Here is a 12460-nt window from a genome sequence, read left to right as displayed (position 1 = left end):
TGACTACCGCTTCAATTTCTTCAATCTTTCCCTTCACAGGAAATCACGGATATAAAAATTAATCTGGTGTCCAATTAAATGTGGAAAAGAACAGGCAGCAACAAAGGGCTGCAGTTACTGGCAGCTCAGCTCTTACCATGCTGCCCGTTTCTGATACCCGTGTGGAGTTTGCCACAACCACTGTTATAGTTAAGTCTAACCTAGATAAATTTGGTATTCAAAATTTTTGCAGAACTGACGCAATCACCGTAAGCCTCCTCTTCAGTTTACACCATATGAAATTGCACTTTTAAGGCGACCATCTGGCACCTGTTTAGGTGGTCACACCTCTCCTCTCCTCCAAAGAGAGCAGTTCTGGCACCCCATCCTATCCCCAAGGCACTCTGTGGTGTGCCAATACAAAAGCATTTGAGCCTGACTGGGTTTCTTACTGATCAACTGAGAAGTAACTTTTTCTCTCCTGGAGCAAAAAAAGGAGGTTTTTTTCTTCTGGTTACTTTAATTTGCACATCAGTTTCCTGCTCCTGCTTGCTGAGTGGTTGTGCCAGTACCGAGAAGGGTCAGTACAGGACCGGACTGCTTTCCTCAGTGGTAGCATCAGCTTAAAAGCCAGCCAAGAGGAGTGTGGTCAAAGGGCATCTTCACCCTGTTCTCCTTTAGCAACGGGAAAAAGCTGGGACTGACGTATAAGTAAGATAATTATACAATAGCTCTGCAACATGCAAAAGAATTAACTGTAACAACCTCAGAGAAATGTTACACTCAACACCAACTGCAATTACGACAACCCCTGAACACTAGCTTGTTCTTAACCTGCCCACATACGCAAGGCAAGACCGAAAGGGACTTCCGAGCTCTGTCTGCTACCGCAGGCACCGTACCGTCACACGCGGTTAGTGAGGAATTTGCATTTAAAGGTAATGCTGGGAAAGGTAAACATCAATATTTTGAGGCAAAGCAAGGTATTCCTGAAGAAAGCTCTGTGCTTGTATGTTTATGTGGACTTGAGCCATGGAAACATGCCCTGTTGCACGCACAGTTACACGATACTAAACTGTGGATGCTAACACAGGGTAACAGCACGTTTTCATGGCAGCCGTGACTCAGGGAAGCAGGCTTATCCACATCGTGCTTTGACGCGAGTGGCCAGATCTGAAACAGGAACATAAAGGAAGGATATGGATGAGAGCCTGCAGACAAAACTAAATCAGGAGACAGTGACAGATCTCTGCTTATGAGGGAGACGGTTATGACTCAGCCACCAGTAAAGCACACGCAGTTTGAGCTGAAGTATCGCTAACTGAATCCATAACATTTAATTAAAAAGGAGTAAACCCCCAAAAACTACAAGTAACAAATGAAAATACATTATTAGTAACTGAAAGTGGGGGGGTGGGGGGTGGAGGGGGTGGAGAAAGGGGAGAAGCTTGATGTTTCAGAGGTGTTTTGGGCAATAGATCAAACATCGAGACTCCCAGTTTATGCTAGGCTTCAATGCTGAAATGAATCTCCCTCTTCACAGCTGCCAGACTGGGCCAGGATCCCACTTTATCCCACTGAAAAGACAGATTTGACACTGTGATAGCTCACATCGTTCTCCTGAACGTGGCTCACAGCTGATGAAAGAGGGAGCTGTGGCAGTCCTCATGCACGGCCACTCTGTGTTGATCGATGCAACGTCTACACTAGTTCCTGCCCACTGTTTTTAATACCTGTGCAACCCTCGGTAACTGGAAGGACAGGCAGCTCACCAGCAGTATGGTGCTGATGATTTCAGCTCTGTAGCTCCGCAACAGAGACAAACGATGCCACTTCAAAGGCATCTCTACACTTGAGACACACACAGAGGCGATGTCCAGAAGAGAAACACAAACAAGACGCAGGCGATGACAGATGGAAGAGGATGACCTTTGAAGGAGTCAGCCAAGACACCAACCTTTTTGAAAATTTCTGCCTTTAATTAGATTGCACAGAGTTCCCGGTCTTACTGTGCTCCTCGTTCACCTTGGGTCGTCAAATATTAAGAGATATTCGACTTGCTGTGAAATTACATTATTCATCTCAAGAAGGGATCTTGACACGATGTGCCACTGCATCGGGCCGCTCCAAGCCTGACCTCACCATTTGTGCAAAGTTACAAGCTCCAGCAGCGCAAAACCCAGACTGGGCAGGTGAGAAGCCTGTCTCTTTACAGAAAAAAATGTTATAGGCCATTACCTGACATTTTGATATTCAGCTTGCTTCCAGAGCCAACTATCATCAGAGCGGTTAAGGTTGTGAACGGAACAAAGACCTACTGACGGCTGGTGTGGCTGGCCAGGATCAAGCAAGGTCCTGGTTACCAGTTACAGAGGAACCCTGGCTGTTGAACAACTTCACCACAGAAGCAAGGGCAAAGACAATCAACAGCTGCAGAGCACGCCATAATGTCCAGCATCTGCAAAAGCTTTCAGGATGAAGCGCGAGCGGCACAGTCACTGCACCAGCATTAGCTAAAGAAAAAAAAAATCCAGAGAAAAAGTGCTCTAAAGATGGGAAAGGTAGTTAAGATCAGAAGAGACAGATTTATGTAAACCAGTTATCAGTGAAGGTGTTAGAAAAGCTACACTGAAAGAAATCCAGGATTAGGAGTAAATTAGCATCACTCTGGGAGGTGTTCAATTTACCTTCTGCTCAGATCTCTGTCCCGCTGACATTTCTACATCTGGATTAACACCTTCAGTTTTCATTATATTCAGTGGGAAAACAAAAAAGAGCTTTCTGAATGTGATTCACCGCACCAAACGTGGACATCTGCTTCAGGGTGAAGCGTGCCCTAACGTACCCTCAATATAAAGGGAACTTACAGTGCCTAGCTCAGATGTGGGCGCTTCAGCTGTAGATCTTCATGCGTAGTCAGATGAGTCCAACTCTCATCATCCAAGGTATGACAGAAGTGACCATTTTAAAACCCCTGACATGAAATTTCCCATGCTTTAAAGCAGTGGGTAGGGCTACAGAGCTAACACAAAGCTGTTCAGCAAAAGGCTCTTAAAAAAAATAATTATAAAACAGTCAGGTTCTTTTAATATTTCTGCAGTAAATCTCAAGTTTCCCTTCTGTTCTAAATTGATCTCTACTACTTGGAGTCTATCACAGCTAAGGCATGTCATCCCACTGTCTCCTTTGAGGAATTTATACTAAAGCGATTGAAAAGTGAAGAGTTAAGATCTGTTGAAGAGCCCTAAAAACCCACATGTAAGCTCTGATTTTACTTCAGAAGTATTGCCAAGCAAATTAGCATTAATTAGAGACAAGCTGAAAGACCAATAAAATATTAGGCTAATGGAATCATCTAGAACTGTTAAGACTAAACACGATCAAAGAAAAACAAGTTGCTTTGTCACATAATCTAATGGTCCTGACACGGAAGCCTCCCAACATGACCCACTCAGAGGAACTCCATACTCTTGGAGAGTTTCTGATGCAGAAATGAAGGATGTAGGAAACTGGAGAAGCAGAGGAGAATGAAAGCATGCAGCCCCAGCACCCTGCCCTAAGAGACTGACCAGATGGCAGGCCAGAACTACAAAAAGAGATTAAGAAAGGATAAAACTGTCATTTTGCCATCCCTCTTTCCTCCTTCTTTGTTGCATCAGCTATGCCACCCCAGCTCCCAAGGGCACTGCTGAATACAGAGGAAAATAATGTGTCAATAAATAAAAGCAGCCGCGATCCCTAGCCCTGGAGAGGGCTAGGACTTGTTGGCATGTCATCTAATGCGTGCAGTTTCATGTTGTACTCTCTCCCAGGCTGTGGAGGAGGTACCTGCAAGCCCTTGTCTCCTCGTGTGAGCTACAGTCCTGGGACGGCAATTAGGAGAGTAGGAGAGGAGGGACAGACTCTTCTGCCTCTTGCTTTACAGGGGATGCCCAAGACAATCTCTTCTAGTGGCAGACACTTCCAAAGGGGGCTGAGGGGCAGAATTCAGAGTAAGGCACTGCAATGCAAGGAGAGAACAGATCGGACTAATGTAGTGCAGCTGCATTCAGACCCCACCAAAACCTTAGGTCACACTCCCTCATTCCCATCCCACACTCAAAACACGTGCCAAAGCACTGAGGGTGGTGTCTGTGGCCTGACACACACACAGCATGGAGACCAGTGCTAGGACCCATGCAAGCCCCTACACTGAGGGGGGGGACAAAACGTGTCTCTGCTTTTCACCCTCCTTCGAATCCGGATGAACAAAAAAACCCAAAACAACCCGAACATCGGTATCAAATCCCTGTTAGTTTTAATGCTTAACTTCATAATCTGTATATAATGACACATACTAAATTCACTTCATGAAAAGAAGGCGTGCAGTAGCTCAGGCTCAGCTAAGGTGCTAACATTTCAGCCTGAGAGCAGCTGCAAACACTGCTGATACTCAATGCCTGCAACCCCAGCAGGCAGAACAGCGTCAGTTACGTACAGCTACACAGACTTGGAAGAGACAGGCATTTCTGAACATCTTCGTGCTGGTGTTAGTACATAAACAAGTGCTGTGTGAAGCTGCCCTTAATTATTTTGCACTATTTTACTCAAAAAAAATCAAAAGCAGGCTGAGTCTACACATAGAGATAAACCCTGACCAGCCCTCTTGTTGTTTGGAGAGTTTGGGCAGCTTTAAAAGCCAAGCAAACACCAATTCCCACTCCTGTGAAAACAGATCTTGTGACGTTGCCCAGTGTAAGCCACAAATATTTTGCGAAGGTCCAAACTACATTTACAATCTTATCAACCCCCTTGCACTCACTGCTAGATCAGTTAACTTACTAAAAATATTACAGCAGGCAAGAACGTGATGGAGGATACCTTTCTGGTGCTGAAGATTAATTCATCATTCAGATCTAGAGGTTTCTACTGCATTTTTAATAGGGCACATATGGATTGAGTCTAGTGATCTGTATCACTTCGTTTCTGGATATGGGCCTATATCGAAAAGCAGTCCCCAAACAGCAATTGCGAGAGGCCCGAGACCTTCAAATATCACTATGCAGAAAGAACAGTTAGGGCTCTGATGTATGTGCTTCAGTAAATCTTTCAGTGGCGATTTAAGACATAACTGTGCTCCACAGCTCCGCTGGAGATTCCTGCCTCTGGAGCTGGACCAGCAAAGCAGAGAGGCTGGACCATGCAACCTATGGTCTCGACGCCGGCGGCTGAAGCAGAGGCACGTATTCCCTTCTGATTTTGCTGTAGTGGGAAAACGACCAGTATTACGGGCATGGGGGCATGGGTCAACATCCCCCCCCCCGCCCCCAACCTCCAGCCTTTAAGGTTTCCAGAGCTGATGCCAGAGCTCCGGGAGATGGGGCAGGAGCTACACCAGCGCACCGTGGCTGCAGACCGTGCTGGTACAGGCCAGAGGTGAAGTGCCTCGGCGCAGGCATAATGAAACACAGAGCTTCACCTCTCCGCATTACATTCAATTAACCAAAGCAACTGCATTCAGGGAAGTCACAGTGAATTTTATAGAGACAGCTAACATTGCTCTGGGCCTTCTACAAACATGCTCCCAGCATTAGCCTACCAACCCTGCACTGCTCAAAGCCTGTCATCGGGCAACAACAGCAGCTCAGATGTATTTGTATTCAATCACAGAGGCTGGAAAGACAGCTAGAAAGGGAGAAACTGAACTTAAGGGACCCTCGCATCAGCCACGGCTACAGAAAGGCTAGAGAAACAGAGAGTGCAAACTGGAGCATTCATCCCAGTTATTTCCAGAATCCGGGACACAGCCGGCACTCGTGCCCAGCGCAGCCGCTGCAGACTGCTCCTGTGCTGCTGCTGCGGCATGGCTGCTTTACACCCGCCAACTCCACTGCAACTGCCTGTTGAGCTGGAAATTCGATACACAGCAAAGGTTGCTGACAGCCAGAGGCTGCCCCCTTGTCTATAAAATATCCTGTAATAAATTACATTACAGACTAGGGAAAAGGATATGGAAGAGGGGGAATTAAAACACAACCTTATGAGAGCTAAAATGAGACCAATTAAAAGAGATTTGCTACAAGTGCTGAGGGATTTTGACCTGAGCTGTAATCAGGGATGGATATGCATTCCTTTAAAAGAGGAAAATGAGCGAGAGATCATGTGTAAACAACTCTGCCAATTAAACCAAAATGGATTATCTTATCTATGCAGCTCTGCTCAGAGAATCACCGCATATTCCCGATATAGCAAAGAGATCAGATATAGGCATTTAAATCTCTGAAGCAAGGCTCAGGAGGAGATAGGCTGTGTGGTTCAGGACACATCGAGGTCTCTGCTGAATTCGGGTACCTCCTGCCCCCCCCCCCCCTTTTTTTTTTTTTTTGAATCACAGAATTATAAATGCTAATACAAAGCTAGGCTCAGGCATTTTTAGCAGGTCACCTACATGAATTCTAATGCAGTTCAGAGCGAGGGTTAAGCATCGTTACAGTAAAACGCACGCAGCAGATAGCACCATCACTGCACTACTGGGTACTGCTGAAAAACGCGCAGCTTACCAGTGCACACGCTCATGTCCTGCTAAACACTCGCAGGTATTATTCCATACCTTACAACAGCTCAATCTTTCTGTATCACAATCCTATTTTGCTAACACATGCCTCAGAGCTCCTCTCTCCTCACGGTCAGCAATGCTGGAGGGCTGGACTGGCCCCTGCCCTCCACTCTGACACCAGGTCTGAGAACCTGTACCAAACAGCTCAGGTCATTTCTGCACCTGGAGTGAAAAATTTGACACGGACAGACGTACCACTGCTTCTGCTCTGTAGTGCATTTTCACTGCTTTTTGAAATATCCAGTACTTCCTAGTTCAAAATCATACATACGTACAAAAAAAAAGCACACTTACAAGGGCTGAAAAAAACATTGAAACGGAAGAAAAGACATGTTAGGAAACCTCATTCAAGAAGCAGCAACAAGGAAAATAGCATCATAGACTTAGGGAAGAGCATGAACTAAAAAGGAAGAAGAAATTAAAAGAGGAATTTGAGATGAGGAAGATTAAGAAGAAAGCAGCAAGCATACAAGAAAATAATGCTGAGAGATACATCCTTGTTCACAGCTGCCGAGAGTGGAAAAGTTTTAGAACATTTTATGCTGGTTGCCAGATTCGAGCAGAGGTTTTTCCACTGGCTCAAGTCTGGTCTAGTGGAGTCGGACTGCTCTTGGAACCAGCCTAGCTCTTAACACAGCACCATCGACTGCTTCTGTGTAGCACAAAACACAAACTAAAAAGCCTTCCTAGGTCCAACCTTCCAGGAGCTGGATCAGTAACCTCAGTGCCACGAGAACAGCCACATTGGGAAGCCCAGCGCAGAACCACCACCCAAAGGCGCTGCGGACGGTGTCCCTCGGGTCTCTGCACAGCAGCGCTCCTGGCTTGGCCCCAGAGCCACCGGCTGGTGCACGTGGAGAGCCAGAGCTCCCGTGGACAATGGGGCACATGGAGGCACCAGCCCGGTACCGCTCGCAGGGCTGATGCTCGTCATGATTTCTGGCTCTCAGAGTGCTTTTGTACACAAGGTATCCTGTCGTACAGGCACTACATAGATTCTCCTGTCATCCAAAGCTTCCCAGCCCAAATATCATGGGGAACTGAGCTGACTGCACAGAAACTGTAAAATTAATCAGAAGTTTCTAGCTTGCTTTTCTTCACAATAAAGGACAAGGTTACACTTCCTAACAAGAAATGCAAGTGCAATTTAACAGCTCCGAACGCTTCTTTGGCAAGATTGGTCCACACAGAGCCCCAGTGTGGCACAGCGTAACTTGTGGTTAAATGCAGTGGTTAAATTCAGATATGTGACATCTGCCCACTTCTAAATCGGGCAACACCGAGTTTATTCACTCTTGCATAAGCAAACAGGGGTGTCTCACGCTTTATTTATCACTTTACCACCGCAAGTATGCTCTACCGAGCAAAGGATGCGAGATACTACGGGCACGACTCCTCGCGTTCCAGCAGCTTTTCCTAGGGAGCATCGCTCCTGCCGCGCCTCCCCACCGCCAAAGCCGTGCCTGCTGCTGGCCCCAACCGGGCAGGCGGGCAGCCCCCGGCCCCGGCCGCCGCACCACGCCGCCCCGGGGGCGCCGAGCGCCGGAGCCAGGCCGGGAGCGAGCTGCGGCACGGCACCCTGCGCCCAGCCCGCCCCAAAGGGGCTCCGAGGGGCGGCAGCCGCCAGGGGAAGGAGTCGCTGCCCCGGGCCGCGTGTGGCGGCTCCCCGGCCCCCCCGGGCCGGCGCGGCGGGCCCCGGTGCCCCCGGCCAGGCTGCACAGGTGGCTGCGGGGCGGGCGGCGCCTCGGGGCGCGGGGGCAGCCGCCTCGCCTCAGCCCAGCCCCCCCAGCGGCTGCCGCGGCCGCCCCGCCGCCCCCCGCCGGCGCACAACTTCCCCCGGCCCCGCCGCCCTCCCCCTCCTCACCTGCCGCGGCGAGGCCCCGCGGCGCAGGGCACGGCTCCCGGAGGGCGGGCGTCCCCCCGTCCCCGCGGGCAGCTCTCAGGCCGGCCGCGGCCCGCCGGCTCCCGGCCGCTGGGCGTCCCTCCGGCCGCTGGGGGAGCCGCCGCCGCGCCGCCCGGCCGCCATCTTCCGCGCAGGGGAGGGGCGGCAGGCCCCGCCCGGCGGCGGCGGGAGCGCGGGGGGGCGGCGAGGGGCCGGCGCTGGCGGTGGGGCTGAGGCGGCCCGGCGGGACCCCGCTGCATGAGGGCGCTCGGCGCTGCCGCCCGGCGGGCGGGCGTGGGGCCCCGGCGGACGGACACATACACGGACACACACACAGAGACTCACGGTGCGGGTCCCGCCTTACAGAGCCGAAGGAGCTCAGGGTGCGGAGGCAGGGCGGGATGGGGAGCCACGGCCCGGGGGAGCCGAGGGAGCCCTCGCAGCCCCTGCAGCCCCGGCCGGGGGTGAGGGGCGGCGGGCGGGGACCGGCGCGGGCCGCAGGTTGCCCCCTCGCCCGGGCAACGCGCCGCTTCCCTGGCACCGAAAACCTCAAAAAAAGCAATGCAAAATGTAGATTTGCCATATAGGAACCTATTCTTCCATTGCAAAGTTGGAAAAGCTGGAAAGTCGTTGCTTTTGGACACGTTTACCAGGTGCAATTGCACCCGAAGCGCCGAGGGCGCTGCACGCCTGGGAGGCCCCGTTTGCAGGTGCAGACCGAAGCGAAGCGGAGAGCGAGCACCGCTCCGCGCGCTCCCGCCGCCCCCCCGGCATGGCAGCCCACCGCTGGCAGGCGGCAGCACGGGTGGAACACGACGGCGTTTCTGCAGAATGAACCTGCAGACATGCGCGGTGCTCCCGCTGTCCCCGCGGCCAGCAGCCACCCCGAAGCCAGGGTGGCAGCAGCAGGTGGTGGCCCGGCCACCACAGCCCCAACAGCTGCGCGAAGCCGAGCCAGCGGGGGATCTGCGGCAGCCCGGCACCCGGCGGCGTCTGCCTGTAAGCGTTCATGGTCTGGTACTACCTTCTGTAAAAGTGGATTTACCGTTTCAAACCAGAGTTTGATATTCCGGTATAAGAAAATGTTTCTGGTAGTTCAGCTCTCTCCCCCTGTCCAACCAGTCTCAGTTACACTGAGGGAGGGCAGTCATCGAATCGTATAGCTGTATGCTACCGTACGCTACACAGGTGCAACAGTATTGGCTTAACATTCCATTTAAACCTGCAGTGGGAGAAACCACTTCTTCCGTCCCTCCAAACTGCTCCTCCCTCCCCAAGCCACGGGAGCAGTTTACCTGCCTTCCCTCTCATGTCACCACCGCTCTCAGCCCCTCTGGCATCATTGCTTCTGTAGCTACCTCATGTGTAACTTGCTCTATGCACTCGCAAGACACATTTAAATCACTTGTGCTTCTCTACACCAGCCTCCTCACACTCCCAGCCTGTGCTCAGCTTTACTACTCCCTTTCCATCTTCCAGGCTACCGTATCGCCCGGTGCCCATCCCACACAGTACATACTCTCCCTGGTGACGTTGCATTTCTCTCAAGCAACTTCTCCTTCTCGAGGTTACATAAACAAAACAATCCTTCCCTGGATAGTCAGTAAAAAACTGAGTTATAATGAAGATTTCCATTTTCCCACTCCTGATAGAAGTTTTCATGGGTCAGGAAGCCTGTTTCTTTCAAAAGGGAAGGTCGAAGTACAATGCCGTGTTAAAATAAAAAAAATCAAACGTGTTCCTGTTTATATGGAAGCTCAGTGGAGTATCTCTAGTAGGTATGGAAGATTTTTACTGATACTGTAAGATACTGTAACAGATTAGAAAGTGTTCAAACTTGCTGACTTAAAATATTTAAAATTATTTCAGCATTAATACTGTTTCGGGATGAACAAGGCTGCAATCTGTTTACAACTCTTTAACATTTTAAGACAATATCTCAAAGATAGGGCCTTTTTTATACAAGAAAAATATGATAAATCCGAAGCAATGTATTTCAAATGATACATAAGCAGAACGTACTCTTCTCGTATAAGTACTTCTTTCAGCTTGTTTTGAACTTCTAAACACGTAGTAACGAACAAACAAATCATTGCTTTCTGGAACAGGAACAACCATACAGCAGTAGTAGCACTGCTACAACTGTATAGTTGTATGTGTGTATATATATATATATATATATATATATATATACAGGCTATAGGATGTTCCCGTGTAAACAAGGCCACTGAAGCACAGCCTTGATGCCATTTTTGCAGGCTGTCTTCTCTTGGTATGAACACTACACTTCTCCACAGAAACATGATGGAGAAATCAATCACGATGACACTGTATTTCATCCCAACAAGAACTGGCCAAACCCCAACTCTGCCAATATGCAGTTGTATGATGGATTAACAAAAAGGCTCTCTGTGAACAAATGTCATCCTGCCCATCCACTCATAAGTAATTACAGTAAAATGATAATTTTTACTATATGAATATATTAACATGTAAAATAGTAATATACTTTATGTATAAAAATATACAATATAAATTACTGTATAAGATAAAATGATACATTAGAACAGCCACCTTTCCCTCTTCCCCCCACCTATTTGGGCTTTAGAGAACCCTTCTGCAGTACAATGAACTTTCAGGCTGAGATGATACTGATTTAGTTATTTGCATCCTGTCACTGTGGCCAGGCTGTCTTAAAAACCATGAACATATGCATTTTTGTTTTCTAACACTTGTTAAGTATTGAAAAAAATTGCTTGCTTAAAATTCTTTAAAAAAAAACCACCACCAACACACCAGCCGGTAAATTCTTATTCCTTACTGTCAGGCAGGCAGGGCATTCCTGCACATGAGGAGTTCTCAGGCATTATTAGGGGAAATTCATAATGCCCCACTCAAGCCACTTTAAGTGCCCTCAAGGACGACCTTTCCCAACTCGAAAATGAATTTATACCAAACCCAAATAAACAAGCTTTCCAGATGCATTAGTCTGCAATCCCAAACCTTTCAAATTCTCAGGAAAAAAACCCCACCACCTGTGAGGTAGAGCAGCAGTACCCCCCAGCTGCTCTGCATCACTGCTCATTAGTCTCTTCCAGCAGATTCTCGGAGGTCAGTCTCGTTATCTGCAGGGACAGCTGGGGACACAGAAGCACCTAGCACACAAGTGCTTGCCCACGGTCTCCCCACAGAGCCACAGCAAAACCAGCAACAGCTCACAGATCTCCTGACTGCTTGTCCACCACTCTGTCTGTTTGTCTACGTTATCAGTCACACATAAGTAAAAGGTAACAGTTTTCATTAAAAAAATATATGGAATTTTATTTCTGTTCTGCTTATACTTCTCCACACATCTCATAGGTTCTGTAGCGCAGGAGCATCCTGCTGGGCTTTCTGTTGCTAGCCTGGTGAGCGAGAGCAGACCCATTCCAGTTTAAAGGTAAATCTGATTTGGGCACAAATAAAAGCCACCATCAATCATAGGTCTCCCCCAGAGTAATCAACCTACGTGTACAAGCATGCATGTGCACGCATTGGGAGGGGAGAGCTTAGCAAACCGTGCTCAGCTGCTTCTCTTCAGAAGATGGCAAAACGCCACCCAACGGGATGAGCAAACCATAACCAGATACAGCATTCTGGAAAATAAGTGTCTGGGAATACTGCTGCGGCTTGATAGCTCAGCGCTGCATCTATCACATTGCAGAGAAGCACCATTCCCAACCCCTGCTGCCAGCTAAACCACAGGAAAAACAGGAACCCTTTCTGGAGCAGTTCTATCCCATTTTTCAGTGCTCCTGGCCAAGACGGACTCACAAAGCGCTTGCAAGTGGTAAAGACACGTACAGTACAGCTTAAATGGAACACCACCACCTTCTCTAAATGTACTTAAATCACACACATACACAGGAACTGTCTGAAATGCCTCATATACATGCTACATAAATATTCCTGACGTAAGCATTAGCCCAACTATTGTGCTTTCAGTAAGTGTTTAAATTACTTTT

General features: G+C 48.8%; 1 protein-coding gene across 4 annotated transcripts in view; it reads right to left on the bottom strand.

The window, feature by feature from the left end:
- NDST2 (N-deacetylase and N-sulfotransferase 2) overlaps positions 1–8888 on the bottom strand; it is a 137251-nt gene extending 128363 nt beyond the window's left edge. For 2 of the 4 annotated variants that reach the window (XM_080401209.1, XM_080401213.1), the window contains exons 1-2: positions 8439–8888; positions 3808–3979 (exon numbers count right to left, since the gene is read on the bottom strand). The gene's annotated coding sequence lies outside the window, so the exon portion shown is untranslated. The remainder of the gene's footprint in view (positions 1–3807; positions 3980–8438) is intronic. The other 2 variants (XM_080401208.1, XM_080401212.1) reach the window with 1 other exon arrangement.
- Positions 8889–12460: the final 3572 nt, after the last annotated feature.

This window comes from Falco punctatus, assembly GCF_963210335.1.
Source record: "Falco punctatus genome assembly, chromosome: 9".
Taxonomy (NCBI): Eukaryota; Metazoa; Chordata; class Aves; order Falconiformes; family Falconidae; genus Falco; species Falco punctatus.
This window is presented reverse-complemented; position numbering and strand designations above follow the sequence as displayed.